The sequence below is a fragment of the Callorhinchus milii genome, unplaced genomic scaffold (genome assembly GCF_018977255.1).
Source record: "Callorhinchus milii isolate IMCB2004 unplaced genomic scaffold, IMCB_Cmil_1.0 Scaffold378, whole genome shotgun sequence".
NCBI lineage: Eukaryota > Metazoa > Chordata > Chondrichthyes > Chimaeriformes > Callorhinchidae > Callorhinchus > Callorhinchus milii.
The window spans coordinates 53,801-72,226 of NW_024705119.1; the positions used below are offsets into that span (position 1 = coordinate 53,801).

Here is an 18,426-nt window from a genome sequence, read left to right on the forward strand (position 1 = left end):
AAACGAAAGAATTGATTACTCTCACGATAAAATACACGTTGTTACGGGGACAGCACCACGGGATCTATTGCGCTTGCCCGTTTCAGTTATACTGGTCAAGGGTGAATGTGAACGTTCAAAAAAGCAACTTCGGGTAGGAGCCTATCGGTCTTCCAGTCAGTCGTCCCTATCACCTCCAAGCTTGACGCCCTTACTTAAGACCATGAAATGGCCCGCTATAAAATCTCATGACTTTCCGACATACCGCGACGCGAGTTGTGATAAGGCAGTAGAGTCATGTATGACCGTACCGGTAGAGCATCACCCCGGCCAGGGGGAAATGTTGGCACGGACGGGCTGGTTCACCCTGGCGAGAACAAGAGCCTGTGCATACTTCTGGGGTACACCTGTGATTTCGGTCATTGGGGCTGCAGCACGCAGAACGGGCGGTCACCCGTAAGGTAAAGGATACATCGCATCTGGCGACCCGGACCAGCTGACCATTTGACAATGGCATACCAAAAGTTAGAGGCAACTTGGCATCATGGCTTATACAGTCTGTGGGAACCAAGGCATGTTCCCAGATGCGTAAGGTGAGACGAATTCCCGCGGAGCCATACGCCAGAGTCCATCATTGCCATCGAGTGCCCCGTGGCAAAGGCACAAATTTATCCCACGATCCTAGAACAAATGTTTTAGGGGTGTAAATAAACTTATGCAAAGGTCTCAATAGCGGACTATGTTTTACGCCTCCCGTGACTGTTCTCTTAACACTGATGTAAGGCTCTTGAAGATTATGAGTGGCTTAGACGAATGGCGATTTGACCATGGTTTCGATATCATAAGGTACTCTCCATGTAGGTCAGTGTCGCAGTAGTTATCGTCATTGGACCCTATCGTTGTGACACTAACCTCGCATTGTCAGATGTGTACCAGTAATAACGCAGAGGATAATGTGCCGTCGGTTTAATGAGGAGTTTTAGCCCTAGTGCGAGCCACACTTCGTCGTACTTGCATTAAACGGTTGCCAACCATTTGTCCTATTAATCCTATTCATTACTTATGTTTCTCAACCTTCGTGTCTTAGACTCATCCAGCACCAGTGGAATCGTGGTTTCAAACTCAAAGTTTGGTTGTCTCTGAGGAGGTTCGCAATTGCCATTCGAGGTTCAGTCAGCACCACCGCTGAGATCCTGTGTTAATAGCCCTGGGTATCCCTCTCAGGAGATCTTTGTACCTGAATGTTGAAACCACGAGGAACCAAGTGACAGCCAGGGGGAACTCGGAGAGGAGTAGGCAGGCTGGGCTGTGAACACAAAGAAAAAGATCCCCCATGTAGCCTTAACATTGTTGGGGCAAGTGCTGTTAGCAAGCACCTATGAAGGCCGGCACAGCACACTCCGTGGTGGGTGGCCAGCACCACGCCTGCCCGCCCCTGACCACAGGCATACATTAATATACACATACTGTGAATGCATAACAACCGATATCTGCCACGAAGTGGAGGTGATGTCACAACGGCACTTGTGCCAGGCTGGATGCACTGTGAGGCCACGCAAAGAGTGGAAGGCTCACTGGCAAATGATAAAGGAACAGACCCAAGTGTTATGAGTTGACTGAGATGACTGGCAGATGCACCACCAGTGCTCCCCACTGTCCCGAATTTCTGCGCACATACATTGAGTCGTATACACATGCTGTGCATACACACACACACGTACATTAATTTATACATGCTGTGCATACACACACACATACCTTAATATACACTGTGCCACTGCTCCCAGATATTACACGCACATAAACACATGCACGTAAACACATGCACATCTGTTATTGCTTGGCTGCTGTGAGTTAATTCCTGGTGTTGTTGATGTTACGGTTGCTGTTTTTGTGGCTGCTGTTCTTGTTGTCTCACATAGCGGCCAGGAGGATGGATTTTTCGTGAACTTGAAAGGAGAAGAGGAAGAACGAGAGAGATGAAATAACCTGGAGATACACGGAGACACACGAAGACAACGGTGTTAGCGTAATGACCTGTCCGAGTAGACCTAAATGTTGACCAGTTCACAGTCACTCGTCACGAGTTTAAATCCCGGTCGCAGAGCAACTCCATAGGACCGCCACTGTTGACGTCCCCACGAAGTGATACTCGTTTTATCTACTCGGCTCAATCCCATTCAATGCCACAACCAGGAGTTCAACTTACAACCTCGCTGATCTCGTCAAGGAGCATAAACCATCACGTGAACTCCGGCCATCCTCGCAGCGGCTTTTGGCTGGCCATCGAACAAAAACGGTCACTGCATCGTGCACTTCAGATGTGCTTCTGCGGCCATCTGGAAAGCTCTTCCGATATTCGGAAGCCACTGGAGCTATGCACATTTAAATCTAAATTGAAAACGAATTTCTTTAGAACTGCTTTTTGTGTTTAGTTTGTTGTCCTTCCCCACACCTCCGATGATCACAATCGGCTACGTATGGAGCGAAAGAACTTCAACATACAGACGTACTTGCTCGCTCTACCGATGAGCCACCAAGTCGCAATACATTTGGGAGAGGGGGGGGGAAGGAATCAATAATAATATTAATAAATACAGTGAAGTGCGAATCTATCAATAGGGACTCCTCGATGGGTCAAGGGCTAATGGGGACTCACCAGGCACAGCTTGAATCCGAGGAGAGACGGGGATCGCAGGAGGAGGAAACACGATGGCGAGAGAGACAGTAGCGTCGACAGCAGACTGGGGACAGCGCGGACACACGTGTGCACGAGAGAGGGTGTATATCGGTGTACAGTTGCTCATAAAAAAGTTATCTTTTTGCGTTTTATTCATATGTAGTTGTGTGTGTGGCGGTTAGCGCACTGTACTACGAGCCCGGTGACCCGCGTTCCATTCCGGCTCACGGACAACAGCAATGATGAAAATATTAACCGGGTTTGGGCCTCCCCTCGGTAGACTCAGCCTTAAATGGGTACCTGGTGCAGTGTGTAAAACATAAGCACTTGGAGAGACAATGGCGGCCAGACGTGGTGCTGGCTACCCACCCCATCGTGTACCGTGTTGACCTTGATAGGTGCTCGCTACCAGCACTTGCCCCAAGAGCTGTTAAAGCTAGATGGGAGACACCTGTTTTGTATGTAATTCTGAGTGTATGTAAGCATGTATGTGTATGTATGCTGAATTCATTTTGTACCGTACATAGCCAACCATGATAATCGTATATGTATGGGACTTCTCGCAAGATGTCTGACCAGTGCAGAAGAGGAGGCCAAAATTCCCTCGAGAGGGGCTCTCTCCTAGTGGAGGCCCTTCTGCCAGCAATGGCATGAGCAAGTAAATTACAGGGCTGCACCTTTACTTTGTATTGTACATGTACGCGATAGTGCGTTGTCTGCATACACACCTCACGAACAGCTGTGCTTCTTGGCTCAAAATATTTCGGATCTTGAAAACCACTGAGAGACTGCACCACACGTTAGCGACCTTATCCTGGCAACACAATCACCACCATCGTCATCACAACCGTAACACTCATCAGCATTTAACATTGTCAATCATTGTTCAGACAATTAACATAGTGGCCCTGTCAGAAATAATGATTCTTAAGGCCTGGGTCTGAGAGTCTCTCTATTTCATGTGAATTTAAATGGCCGTCTCACACTCAGCCAGGATCACTGAGACTCCGGGGTTTGAGTGCGGATTTCAGCTGTCTGTGATTAAACCAGCTTCTCGAGTACAGTAAGGTGATGGTCTCAGCTCAGTCACCAATGAATGCACATAAATGTTTTATAACATCTAAAATCAAAGTGTGTGCCTCCCCGTCTCTTCTCAGATTTATTCCGTATTCTCTTTTCATCCTCTGGCTTCCCCTGTTCGTGTTGCCTTTGCTCCCCGTGTCTCTCTTCTCCCAATACCATCTTTCAGGTATGTGCCACCCTCCATATCTCTCTTCTCTCTTTCGTGTCTGCCTTCCCCTCCCTGTGTTTGCCTCCTCTCAACTTCTCCCTTCACCTCCCAAGCCAAGCCTCTGCTTTCGATGTCTCAGCTCCACTTTTAATGTCTCAGCTCCGCTCCCTGTCTCTTCACCTCGTAGAGACCGCGAGACACGGGGAAGATGCGTGCAAGGATCTGGAGCAGCTGCTGAGGATCGCTCAGGAAGGGAGCGGAGCACACGGCAAGGGTGGCGATCACGGTGATGGCCAGACGCAGCAGCAGCAACAACCTGGAGGCAAACAGCAACAGCAGAGGTAAAGTCCCCATGTCTGCACGGCCTCCGTCTTCCTCCCCGCATCTCTGCCTCCTCATGTGTCGCCTTTCTCCATCTATGTTACTCTCTTCTTGCCTTTCTCCTCCCTGTCTCTCTCCATATCTTCCTCCTCACATCTGCCTGTGTCTCTCCTCTCTTCCACACCTCCGTGACTCCCCTCTCCTCCCTGTCTCCGTGACTAATTTACTCCGTTTTCCCCGCAACTCAACCGCACCTCCCTGCACCTCTCCGCACTTCCCCTCTCCCCCGGTGTGCTTCCCCTCTCCTTCCCTCTCCTCCCCTTGTCCCCGCATACCCGCGTGTGCGTGGCCGTGAGTGGATGCAGCGTGCCAGCAGGAAGCAGAAGAAGGCGGGCGCGTGATAGAGTTGCATCTGCTTGTAGGCGAGCGAGAGGCAGAACGCGACCGAGGCGAGCAGCGGGCGGCCATGGAGGAGAGCGAGGCTTGCCCAGAGAGACAGACCAGGCTCACGCCGTTATACCTAGGCTGGAGTCAAGGGCTTTCTCGCTTGCATGAACGCATGGACACACGGGTGCCGGCCACAGTGGCATAGACACACACATGTAGAAATACCTACACAGGGATCAGGCAATTCATCGAATCGCGATGAAGCGAGAAAATGAAATGTCATGATTCAGGGTCAGTAACGAATTGGCAAGTTCTGTTTACGTGACAAACCTTACTAATTGTGTCAGGTGATGGCGAGTTTAATGACACATTTATATATTTACGCGATCATGGTTGAATTTATCAACGGATTCTTTATTTTGCAACTGTAGTGTGTGTAGAATCCGCACTGGCTGCATGGTTTACATGTACCCATTACATACAACAATTACGAATGTAAAGTGTTTGCTTCTTACGTGCATCTTGTAATAAATGGGTTGTGAAATGAAGTATTTTACTTGAACCGATGGATTGTTTCATGAATAACAGGGACAAAGGTGGCATATTGGCAAAAAGCGATTTTCTCTATTCATGGGAAATATGTCCATCCGTCTGATAACACTTTGTAAGTTTTGCATAAAAGCTACCAAAACTCACCGCACAGCTTGCCAATAACAGTTCCTGTGCGCATGATTCGGTCAAATCCCATAATCAAATGGAGGACCCCTTAATGGTTTTCAACACGGATATTTATTTATTACTGATTAAACAGACGCTTATATGGGAAAATGTGTGTGCGCATTAATATTATTGACGAGTTGAATACAATTTGTATTTAGCCGGGCGGTGATGGCACACGCGTGAAATCCAGCACTGTGGAGGCGAGGGTTGGTGGACAAATGTTGCGAGGATCCATACCCTGGCTTGCCAGAAGGCGGTACAGCAAAGTGCGGCTTCATATAATCTGTATGGGATAGTGTTGCTCCCTCGCAGATGTGGGTTTTCTCCAGGTGCTCGGGTTTCCCCTGACCTGTATGAAACCTCATGAAACGCCTGAATTTTTATATATATGCATCACTGTATTGTGGATTGTGAGATGGCGTTTGCATGATGGACGCTAAATATAAACACCCGTGGCAGCATCTAAATGCGACCGCATCTCAAGATGCTGTGCAAAGGGTACGGGCATATTCATCTTGTAGTTTTTAAGAGAGGTAGTAAGCAATAGGCAGAGGAATAAGGAACAGTCCTGAGTCTTGAGTTGAGACAGCGATTACAATTGTCTGTAAAGGATACTGAAAATGTCCATGGTCGATGAGAATTATCCCTGGATAGAGAAGCGTGCACACACATACTGACATCTACATACAAACACACGAACACAGATACAGACAACACAAAGACACACAAACACACAGACATGGACACACACTCATAGATGCACAGATAAATACATACTCAGATGCATACACAAGCAAAAAAACACATACAAGCAAATTAGTAATACAATTAAGTTAAATGATGTACATATATTTAAACGAGAATTCATCTCAATAGGCTCACAGGGATAAGTGTACACTTCTGGTTAAAATCAAGGCTCGGTATTGCTGTGGTCAGAGGGCTCAACTCACGGCCAGAGTTGTGAGTTCAATTCCGAGTCAGAGGTAGGCTCAGCCCACCCATCACCACCATCAACAATAGCATGATCACCACCACCATCACCATAAACATATTCACCATCACCAGTAGAATCATCATCATCCCTTCAGTGTTGATAAATTATTGGGAACGTTTTGTGAAAAAGTCAACAGCTGTCATCCTATAAATGGTCTGGCCCCCACCATGTCAATGTGGAATTACACCACTGGTTCATGTCCCATACCCATTTGAACAGATGGACACTGTGGCTCGAGTTGGTAATGAATTGGCAATACCGTTGTAACAATTTAAATATTTTAGGCCTCGGCAAAGCACTTTTCCTTTTTTGTTGTATTATTTGTTCTTGGAACTTGCTGAGCCAGCCCTACTGGACATTTTTGAACAAGAGCTTCACAGCTCATCGGATTCCTCCAGGATAAATCCCAAAAAAATTCGGATTATTTAAATTGGCCAAACATCCCCAGGAGGGCACTCGTGGACACGAGTCTTGAAACTCGGAGAGGTGTCCGCTTGCACAGACCCATGCCTCACTCGCATGGGCAGCAGCATCAGCAGCCGCCACCACCACCAACACGCACCTTGCGACGCCATGGGTCACGCGCCCCCCACAGGCAGCAGAGCACGACAGCGGGGATAAACACCAACACATCTGCCAGCATGACTGTCGGGGAGACACGGGGTAGGTGGGAGGAGAGGAGAGATACGGTGAGAAGAGGGAATACACGAGGAAGAAAGGGTAAATATGGGGTGTGGAGGAGACATGGGGAGGACAGGGGAAACACAATGATGAGAGAGGAAACACACAGGGAAGAGACTAGAGATATAAAGGGTAGAGGGAATACATGGGGAGAAGATATGGGTAGAGAGACAGGAAGGAGAGGGGAGACAGAGAGATATGCACTTAACAATGTAATGACGTGTAAAGTGCATTATAAATATTAAACGGTGATGAAGAGAACGGGGGGGAAACTCGGGGAGGAGTGCAGAGATACAGGGAGACTTGGGAGAGACACGGAGAAGAGAGACACAAAAAAACAGGAAAAGTACAGAGACACTGGGAGATTCGTGACTTTATGTGATTCATGGCGCACCGCTCATCCTTGTACTACTTTTATTTGTCAAATAAATAACGGCCACACTTTTCAATAAATCAAGTGTTGTGTTTGTGTGTGTGTATGCGTGTGTACCGGTCGCCCTCATGAACATCTTGTGCTCCATCCCTTCATGTCCCCTGGACTCCCCCAGCTCCACCCAGCGCGGTCAAACCACCGTGCCCTGGCAGAAGACAGGGGGGATGTGGCCATTATGAACGAGACATTGTTATTATGAATGTACTGAGACAGTGAGGAACCCAAAGAACTCAGAACTTAGAACTCTGATGTTGCTGCTTCTGCATCTCTGATATAACCATTTTGAAACCCCTAATATTCCCCGACCCAGGGCTTGGGGTGCCACGGTGGCGAGGTGTTAACTACTTTGCTTCGTATACAGAAGGTCGTGGGTTCAATCCCGAGCCTGACGCCTGTATATTTGGACTTTGCATGTTTATCCCTCTACGTTTAGAAACAGGCACTTCTGAAAAATAGCTATATAGCTCAGTGGGCTTTACCTGCTAAAATAAAACTAGTTTATAGCTTGAACTTTAACGCCAAGAATTCAGTGGTGCTGCCTCGATACCTTGGGATACAGCCATCATGAAACCGCGTGAGCGCTCTGTCTAGTGAGGGTACTCACACATATCCGCACAGCAGGCTGTGGTAGGCGGTGAGCGGAGGGTAGTCGAGGCCCCAGTAGAGGAGGTCATTACGCGTACTGTTAAAATACCTGAGCACAGACAGGTCCACGGATGGCAGACACAAATAATGAGGGAAAAACAGGCATGCAGACATCATGTTGATTGAAATGAGAAAGGGACATCGGCACAGCAGCAAGGAACATTATTCAGGCAGTCAGCCAAGGTCGATAGACATCATGTTAGACATGTAAACAACATGAAAGAGATACATAGCATGTTACAAAGTGCATATATAGTAGGCTAACAGCCATACTGAGATAATGTTCTACACCGACTGTAAGACAGACAGGCAAACAAAATGAACTGACGTGTCTGACAAAGAGGCAGGCAGACATGCATTAGAGAGACAGCTAAAGCCAGCAGTTGGCTACATACAGTGCGAAAGAAGTTCAATATATATACATTCATAGATACAGATGGTATAATAAACAGAGTAAGTTAAAATATGTATAGTTACAAATGCTTAATGTGCAATGTCTATATATTCAGAGGCGCAGGAAACAAGACAAGCAGCAAGAGAGAAAAAACCGGCTACACTACCGCCCCCCACAATGTATATGCAGACAGAGAAACACGCGGACAGGGTTAGACCATGGTTACCACTCGTGGACGGGCAGGTTCAGGGTGATTTCTTGCCAGTGTCTCTGTGCCTCATAATCCCCAAACATGGGCGGCTTTCCAGCACCTACACACAGACGCACACAACATTAATAGCCGTCGTTCGCCACCAAGGTGATGTCACCACGGCGCCTGTGCCAGGCGAGGTGCACTTTGAGGTCAAGTGATGTGTCAAAAACCCGCTGGCAGGAAGTTATACTGGTAGGAACCATCTGGTTCCACCAGCCCACAGGGGATTATTGTGTCCGTCCGTCGTGCATCCAAAAATGGGAGGGGCTGGGTGGGGAGGGTGGGGAGGGGCTGGGTGGGGAGGGTGGGGCTGGGTGGGGAGGGGCTGGTCACCCCGTGGTGCCCTTATAAAACTCAACGTTAAACCTACTCACGCCGGCCTGTGCCCGCCCTCATAGTCGGGCATATTTGCGGAATACACCACGCCGCCGTTGACCCTGGCCATTGAGCAAGCAACCCAACGTTCCTACTAGCTCCCTCCGCAGGAATGCGTTGGGACAGACCCAGTTACCATCGGTTGGTTGCCTGGGAAGATTGGCAGATACACGACCCGTGCTCCAGTGTAGCAAAAACACACAAAAACAAAGATTCCTCATGTAGCCGATACAGACTGGTGGGGCAAGTGGTCAGCTGTCCGCGAGCACCCCCTCGAACACCACAGGTTTTCGCCGGTTTCTTCCCCACAAGGAGCCAAACTGATACTCATGGAAATGGCCAAACATCCCAGCGAGGCGGTCCTGCGTAAACGACGATTAATGTAACGTAGGCTGGACAATTTCACCGAAACATTTAGCTACCACTTGACGCCATAGGTCGTTGTGGGCAAGGGCTACGTGGTGGGCAGCAAGAGGTTTGAGCAGCAAGTTCCCGCTGCCCTGCCCGCTTTCACCGACCCTCTCTGGCAAGCGTGGTGCAGTGTCGCCCCAAGGGGCAGACTGACGCTACGTCACTTTGCGCCGCACAGGGGCAGCTGCCACAAGGGGGGGGGTCCCCGCACACCCCCCCCCCCTCGAATGGCTGAGATAGGAGCTGCTGGTGGGGGGGCCTCATCCAGCAGTGGATTGTGGCAAATGGGGCGCTGAGTCTACCCCACGCGAATCGCACGTGGGTGTGGCAAGACTCAATGCGAGATTCAGAAAAAAACCTCAACGTCAGTAACACTGTGGCCTTAAAAATGGGGGGGTAATAGATATAGAAGCGACGTTTCGGGCAACGGCCTTCTTTTTCGCACGTGGAGAAAACTGGGATTGGATAATGGATTCGAAGCACCACCGGTGAGTTTCAATCCGAGGTGATGTTCTTCTGTCTGTGACTGATTTGCCGTGTGTGGTCGTGTGCTGTTTCTCATGATTTATGTCCCTCTGTTCCATCGATTAATTCGCTCCATCAAGCTCAATTATTTGCGTAAAAGGTAAATCGATTCTTATACCCACCATTCAATCAAACGTTACGTGTTTTAAAAATATTCTTTGGTGATCTAAACGTCGTAGTTTTTGGTTTATTTTTTTTATTAATTTGAACATAGGGACCGTCCATAAATGATGTCAAGCGATTTTGGACGATTTTTGACCCCCCCCCCCTCGTCACACGCCGTCACAAAAAGTCAGACCCCCCCCTTAAAAATATGACGTCACAAAGCTCTGCCCCCCCCCCCCCAAAATAAAACATGCTTCAATCGCTTTAAACTATTGTCATTGTAGTGCGTATTTAATGTGGCGCTGCACTCTGATGCTGTAGGAGAAAACATTTATTAAAAAGTCGAATTCATTGAGTAGAACGTGTTGTCTATATTTATTTAATGTTGCGCATTTTGATGTGACGTCACATTTCTCACCCCCCCCCCCCTCGTCACACATCGTCACAAATATCTGACCCCCCCCTCCTAGGTGCGTGACGTCATTTATGGACGGCCCCATATCTACGTGACTTTACCGAAAGACCCAACGAATGAGTGAAGATGTAGCAACGTGTTTTATTAAGTTCTACTCTAACAGAACCTTCATACCGGAGAAATCCGATGAGCCGTAAAGCTCCCTTTTTGACATCTACGCAATGCGTACGCATCATCGGATACGCTCAACACAAAAGCTGGTCAAGAGCCCCCCTATTTGGCGACACGCGTTGATCGATTATCGACGATGTGGAATAATGATCGACTCGCCTGAATATCCATTCAGGGCCACGCACCAGCGGACCACGATTGCCAGCAGCACGGCCAGGGCCGCGCACGTGCACCTGCGCATCGCTCCGATGAGATTAATCGCTTATCAATCGCACCAATGATACGACGATAGCGATAATCGATCAAGCCCCAGCAGTGTACAAAAAGCGCGGGAGTTCCTTGGGGAGGAACTCGCGCGGACGCGGAAGCTGAGCGCGCGGTGCGGTGGCCTCTGCTGATTCGCGGTGGCGAGGCGAGGGCGCGCGATCGGGGAGCCGCTGATTCGCAATTTAAAGGAACGAGTTCAGACTGGAGCACGTGTGTGCGGGGGGTGCGGGGTGAAATCTGAATATTTATTTTGGAGGAATTCGATGAGATCTAAAGCTCTTTTTCAGAACGTTACAACAAGCAGTACAAAACCACGGAGTGTAAAGGTTAACAAATCATTTTTATATTTATATTATTTTATTATTTTCCCTTCTACGTGACTTTACCGAAAGAACCAAGAATATGTTAACAAATCACTTAAAATACACGCGAATAAAACTAAACTGTGTTTTATTACCAGGTAAAGCCCGGAGCTATTCACTTAATTTTCAGAAGCGACCTGGCCACAAAGAATAGCTCAACAAAGTGGCTTATGTGGACAATTATAGCAGCGATATCCGACCCGCGAGCTCATTTCGTACAGCCTGTACCTAAATGAGTGAAGAAGCTTGACACATTCATCAATGGGTCTAACCCAGGGGTCGGCAACCAAAATAACAAGAAGAGCCATTTCTTTCCAATTCGGTACAAAATTCAGTATTTCAAGAGCCGCAATGCATCTGAGTACATACTGTACATATGTACATATCGTCAAGAAGCAGCCCGTAAAGAGCCGCATGCGGCTCCGGAGCCGTAGGTTGCCGACCCCTGGTCTAACCACTGCTGAAGGCCTCCCCAAACTGTCGCCATCTGTCACGACCCACCCAGCACCTGCACACGAGCGAATGTCATCGCTTCATCTTCCCGACAGACGTGGTCTCGGGAACGTTCACTCCTTCGGGTGCTACTCCGCCATTAGTGTCGACCACCAGCCATCATCGTTTCTATCATATTCTGACCAATACAACTTTTATTAGCAATGTTACATCGGTAACTTGATGTGTTTGACATGTTGCATGTGTTCCTCTTTGTGACTCCCAGTGTCATTCCAAGGATGCATATCCATTATTCTTTGCTCACTTTTTAGCTTGTGTTCCATTTTTTATCAGTGTCCCATGTTTTTGATCTATGGCATAGCAGGTAATACACACTGAATGAAAACGTTCCTCTCTCGACACATTGCTGTTGCTTTTCACCATCAATTTAGGTTTTTAAAAATAACTTTCACTTGTCTCCATTTCATTTTCATCCCAGTCTGCCTTTAATAACCATTCTCAATATACATATTCAAGCGTGTTCTTTCAACAGATATCGTCAATTGATTTGTTTATCAAACTTGTTGAGTATGAAGGGGCATTCAGGCTAAATATAAAGAAGTTCTTCATACATACTTGCCTGAAGGTGGTCACTGTTGCAACTGTGTCCAGATCTATCAAATCTGTGAGCTGGCTAAACCAGGCTGGATTGTAGACAGGCCAGCCCAAATGTATGAAGCTAGTGCAGGTGTTCATATAAAGGGGTCCATGTTCTGAAGCATAGGTGACATTTCTATAAAGACCCCTTCAATCTCTTGTTCATAACCACTCCCAATTTTGTATCTGCCCCAATGACTGACCACCCCATATGCCCACACAAACACACCCACATATACAAACACGCAAAAGGTCCAAGTCTTATTTTCTTTCACTTTATTTGTATGTATTTTCTATAACATCTGAGCAAGATCACTCCTCTTTTTAAACAGAGTTTACAGCCCATAAGCAAAATATTAACTCAACTGTCAGTCAAGTTAACGAACAGTATTTGGTTCAATGCATGTCCGTCATCCTATTTATTTACATAATTTCAGACCTCAGCAAATGGCTGACCTGAATTGAATAAAAATGAAAAAAATGATTCAATGATAAGGTGTTGCTTTGTGGAGCCATTTGAAATCAGGTTGAGACATTCAATGAAAACAATCTGGTTTAACTACCAGTGGAAAAAAACCTGCATTCAGTGACAAATCATTATGAACCATCTGCGAGACAGAGAACAACAACTTTAATCTGGGACCTCAGCAGTGGTGGCTCAGCGTCTCTGACATGGCCATTCGTACGGTTGGATATGTACGGTGCGAAAGAGGTTCAACATACATACATGAACCTGACATGCCCATAACTAACTTACAATAGAGAGTGGAATGACTATCGTTGGTAAGGGTGGACGTTTGAAGCGGACTTGATGTTGGTTTTGATGGAACTTGGCATTTTACCTGCACACAGACACACAAATATATGGATATGCACATACACACATATACACATGCAAAAAGATAAATATCCCCCGTAAAGACATACAGACCACTGGGACAAGTACTGTTAGTGAATACCTACTAAGATTGGCCTTGGACATGAGGGGGCCATATTTCAGAAACAATGTTCCATCTCTCCAGTTCCAATGTTCACACAGAGCATTCGGTATTTGTTGAAGGCCAAATCCACCGAGAGAAGGCCCAGGACAGGTTCAGGTAATACTTGCAACTGTTATTTTTCGTGGCCAGAATGGAACTCAGGTCTCTGGGCCCATAGCAGTGTGTACAATACTGCACTACCACTCAAAAAACAAAGATCTCTCATATAACCTGTAATGGACTGTTGGGGCAAGTGCTGTTAGCGAGCACCTATGAAGGTCGGCACTGCACACGAGATGGTAGGGAGCTAGCACCACGCCCGGATGCTCGTCTCCCTAGTGTTGATGTTTGCGCACCACACTAGGTACTCATTTGAGGCCGAGTCTACCTAGGGGAGGCCCAGGACCGCCTCAAATATATGCCACTGTTATATACACGCACCCACATACATGGATATAACTGTAATAAATGCAATATATGCAGATGCTACGGTTGCTGCTGATGCTAATGCTGCACCCTCCACACACCAACTATACACCTGCATGACTCTTCATCTATTGCTGTAACTTTTTCTGTGGTTGTTGTTGCTACTGCGACAGCTGTTAATGTTTTTTCCGCTATTGATACAACTGCTGCTGCTCTTGATGCTTGTGCTGCTTCTATTGCAACTGCCATTGTTGCTGCTGCACACATCACACACGTACACACAGCACAAACCTGCATGACTCTGCATCTGTTGCTGCTGTTGTTGCTGCTGTTGCTGAACCATTGACCCGCTGGGACCCCCTGCCCAACATTAGAACATCCCACAGGCCCTCCTTGCCCGGAGAGGCCGGGTTGGACCGTGCCACCCTGGGATGGGGGTCGTCCAGGCCGGCTGAGACCCTTGCCAAACCCCACCGCTGCCACTAATGCGTTGGTGTCGGCTGGGTTGAAGGTGTGCTTGGAGTGACGCAGAGCTGGTAATGAGGGGGGGGGGGGAAGAGGAGGTGAACAGAGGGGAGAGGTGTTAAGTGATGAAGATAGTGGTAATGATAATGCTGCTAATGCTGGTGTTGATAATGCTTCTTCAGATGTTAACCCGTTCCGATGACGTATGTGTACTTCGTAACTTTATCAGTACCGAGGCTCCCATAAGGTCATGCGGGAGAGTGTGTGGCACAGCTATCATAGAGTGCGGTCGTGTCGCTACAGTGTAGTATCATATATATTACATGTTTTACGATCTGGACCTATCCGGGTCACACCATAAGGCTCTCTAATCCACAAATAAGACATTTAAAGAACGTAATGAGGGAAATCTGAGCAAGTAATTACAAAGAATAAGAGTGAGTCTACTTGAGGCCCCTGCTACTTATGTTGATTAGCATACTGGGAGGTGAGATGCAGGGTTGACTTGAGACGCCAGGCTCTAAAGGTGATGTTGCTGATGTTGAAAACACTGCTGCAGAGGATGGACGAGGATGATAGGAGTGCTGCTAATGACAATGATGATGAAACTGCTACTCATAATGCTGTTGATGATATTGATGCAAATCAACTGACTGGAGGAATCTCCGTCCCTGTCATCACGAGTGCTGTTGAGGCGGTCCAGCAGCGAGTTGCACATCTTATTCATAGATGCCATGTGTTTCTGTAAAACAAAGACAGAGATAATTGTTTAAGGACAATGACCTTCGTGACTGAGTAACACATCACCTCTCCGCCCATACTAAAGTTGTAATTTTCAAAGTATACCCACCTTAGGCTTGAATGCATCACAAATCCCATAGAGCAGTGGTTCTTAACCGGAGGTTAGGGCAGGGGTGGGGAACCTTTTTTCTGCAAGGGCCATTTTGACATTTATAAAATCATTTGCGGGCCATACAAAATTATCAACTTAAAAATTTGCCTGTTATATTTGGTCAAACATTTAATTAACTCGCCCCTAATGTGATGGCTGGAACTGCCAATTGATTTCGCGAGCCTTATACAGCCCGCGGGCCGGACGTTCCCCACCCCTGCCTTAGGGGATGCAAGACGCCCTTTGCACCCAACACACACGCACACATCACTGTGCATCTGCTCCTGCTACTGTTGCCACTCCTGTTGCTCTCCCTTTCACACAACACACCTCAGTGACTGGATTATGCTGCTGTTTCTGCAACCACTGATAATATTACCGCTACTATTGCATTCTCCAGACACGCAACACACCCCTGTATGACTCTGGATCTGCTGCCGTCCCTGCCTGCTATCACTGCTGCTACAATTTATGCAACTGCACCACCCGGAGCTCTTCTTGGTCTTGTCTCATGCTGCTATCGCTGCTACTTCTGCCCCCTGCACACACCCACACGGCTGCATACCTCGACACCTACTGCTACTCTTATTGCTGCCGTACATTTCATACAGCCAACACCTGTATAAATGGTACATCTGTTGCTGCTACTGATGCCACTACTGCTGCTACTGCTCAATTCTTGCCTCTTAACTATATTCTCGTGCCCTCTCCACCCGCACTCAATCTGTACCTTTCTGCTGTAAGTGGTGCTTCACCATGCCACTCTCAGCTGCCCCCTGGCCCATCTCCCTGTGATTCCCTGGAGTTCTCCCTCGACACATTCCATCCTCGGCTGTGTGCATACCTGTGCCATGTCCGGTGTGAGGCGAGCGGCGTCGAGTGACATCTGCTTCTCCTGCTCCTCCACAGCCGGGTCTGGCTTAGTGCGCAGGTGATCCGGCACCACGTCGTGGCTGAACACTGGCACGCGGCCCTCGGTCATTTTCTGCGTCACACGCGCAAAACACGCAGATCCCCAGAGCCTTATAGACCAACTGTTGAGGTGTTATTAGCAAACACCTATTGGATCCAGTACGGAACAAAATGTGGTGGTGTGGATAGCACCGACGAACCTTTGTCCCTCCAGTAGGGAAATTATCCAATCTATTCATCATAATTTGCTTTCATACATTTTGCTTTTACCTAATTCACGTATCACAGATTCGCGCATTACTTCTCATATATTTTAGTCACCTCATCTCCACCATTACATTCATATGTACCATTCTTACTTCTCTGTAAAGCGCCTCGGTGAAGGCGCTATATAAATTACGCTAAGATAAGATTTTTACATACTGTATCAGGTAATCGTTTACAATTCAGACGTCACTCATCACTAATGGATGGTAGCCATGCCCGGAACTGAACCAAGTCAACGGGTTGTTAAGATCACGTGGGCTGACTACTGCACTACCGCTCCCCACATATATGCAGACACCGTTATATGCACACATGACAACATATACGCATGCACGTTCTCACTCACCATGAGCTCGTCGTCCCTGTCAGGTGACAGCAGGAGCGGCATGATGATCTGCCCCCTCAGACACGTGTCTTGTCGTTGCGTAGCAACTTGTTCAGCGAGTTCAGCTGCCCCGACAGCAGCGCAAAGCTGTCGAGCATGCTTGGCCTGATACGCACATATACACACACACACGTCAACGAGCTACAGCACCGAGGAGGGATTAAACTCATTTGAAATTAAGAGCCCAGTTTATGATTTATCTGGGTATCTCTCCTCTGCGTCTCGATTTCTGTATACAGTATTATATTGTCCATCTCTTTGTGTCTCTCTAAATGTATGTCTGGCTGTATGCCGCTCCAATTGCACACTCCATGCAGCTTCAATTGTTTGTACCTGGAGGTATTTAAAAAAAGTGTATTGAATCCACATATCAGGTGACTGTTTTTTCTTTTCTTTTTTCGAAAAGTGTGCCGACACAGAACGTGAAGGAAGTTGCATACTTCATACACAAATACAGTACTGTACACACAGGTGCATATACTGCAGCGATTGCACAATACACATACACACATACATGCATGCACAATGCATTTTAGGACTCTGCTGACGATTACATTTCTAAGCTGCTGGTGTTGATTTTGATATTGATGGTGCGATTGATGATGATGGCATCACCAGTTGAGAGTCTCGTATTGAGTCTCCAGTTTCCGGATGAACCCCTCCAGGGAATTCTTGAGGTCGCTGACGCGCTGGGTCAGAGACTCCAGGCACAGCTCCAACACCTTCTCCTCGCGCTGCGGAATCAGAATGTTTTAATTCGACTGGACGAACCCGATGAGATATGCAGCCCTTTTCCACAGACGTACAGTATGAGCGGGTAAGCAAGTCACATAGTCACTTTAAGATGTTTTTTGTTCATGTTTTGTTTTTTGTTTGTTGCAGTTGCACCCGATTCAAGAGTCGAATGGCTCACAGGGCTACACGTAATACATTAACTTGAACTTGAAGTGGCAATGTTAACACCAGCATCAATGTCATCATCATCACAACCGTCACGAGATTCAGTAGAACCACAATCAGCAATATCATCAGTGATGACCATTATTACCAACATTAGCTTCATTGCCTTCACCATGACCGTCACTAAGAACACTGCTCCTCTATACAGTACAGTGGGTAACAAGTTGAAAACATGCTACCACGTCAACACACCCTGTATCACGTTAAACACTGACACTTCAACTCTTCTAACATGACCACTACCACTAACTACATCACTAACACAAAACCACCATCATCACAACTACCACTAACCATTCACACCACGATCAACAACAACCACTGCATCATCACAACTACCACTAACCATTCACACCACGATCAACACACCACTGCAATTAGCACCGCTACTATAACAGCACCACCACAATCACCACCGACGCTGCCTTTAACATCGCCAAAGTTTCAACGTAACAATGTTACAATCCCATATTTCCTTAAAGAAATGGGAACTGCCATTGATATGCCGTATATCTTAATCGATTGAAGATGTCATCAAATCTAGGATGTAAGAGGCCTTGTCAAACCTACTGCTGGATGGAGGCCTGCCTCCGCACGCCGTGCTGGTCACGGAGGCTGTCTAAGTTATGATTTAATTTCGTTTAAATTACTCACCTGCATATTTCCGTATTCTACTTTTAAAAGAAGTAAACGCCTTTACA

At 47.3% G+C, this 18,426-nt stretch overlaps 2 pseudogenes; both read right to left on the bottom strand.

Moving 5' to 3' along the window:
- Positions 1-300: 300 nt before the first annotated feature.
- On the bottom strand, positions 301-10,961 carry LOC121852065 (annotated as a pseudogene).
- Positions 10,962-13,212: 2,251 nt separating this feature from the next.
- On the bottom strand, positions 13,213-18,385 carry LOC121852066 (annotated as a pseudogene).
- Positions 18,386-18,426: the final 41 nt, after the last annotated feature.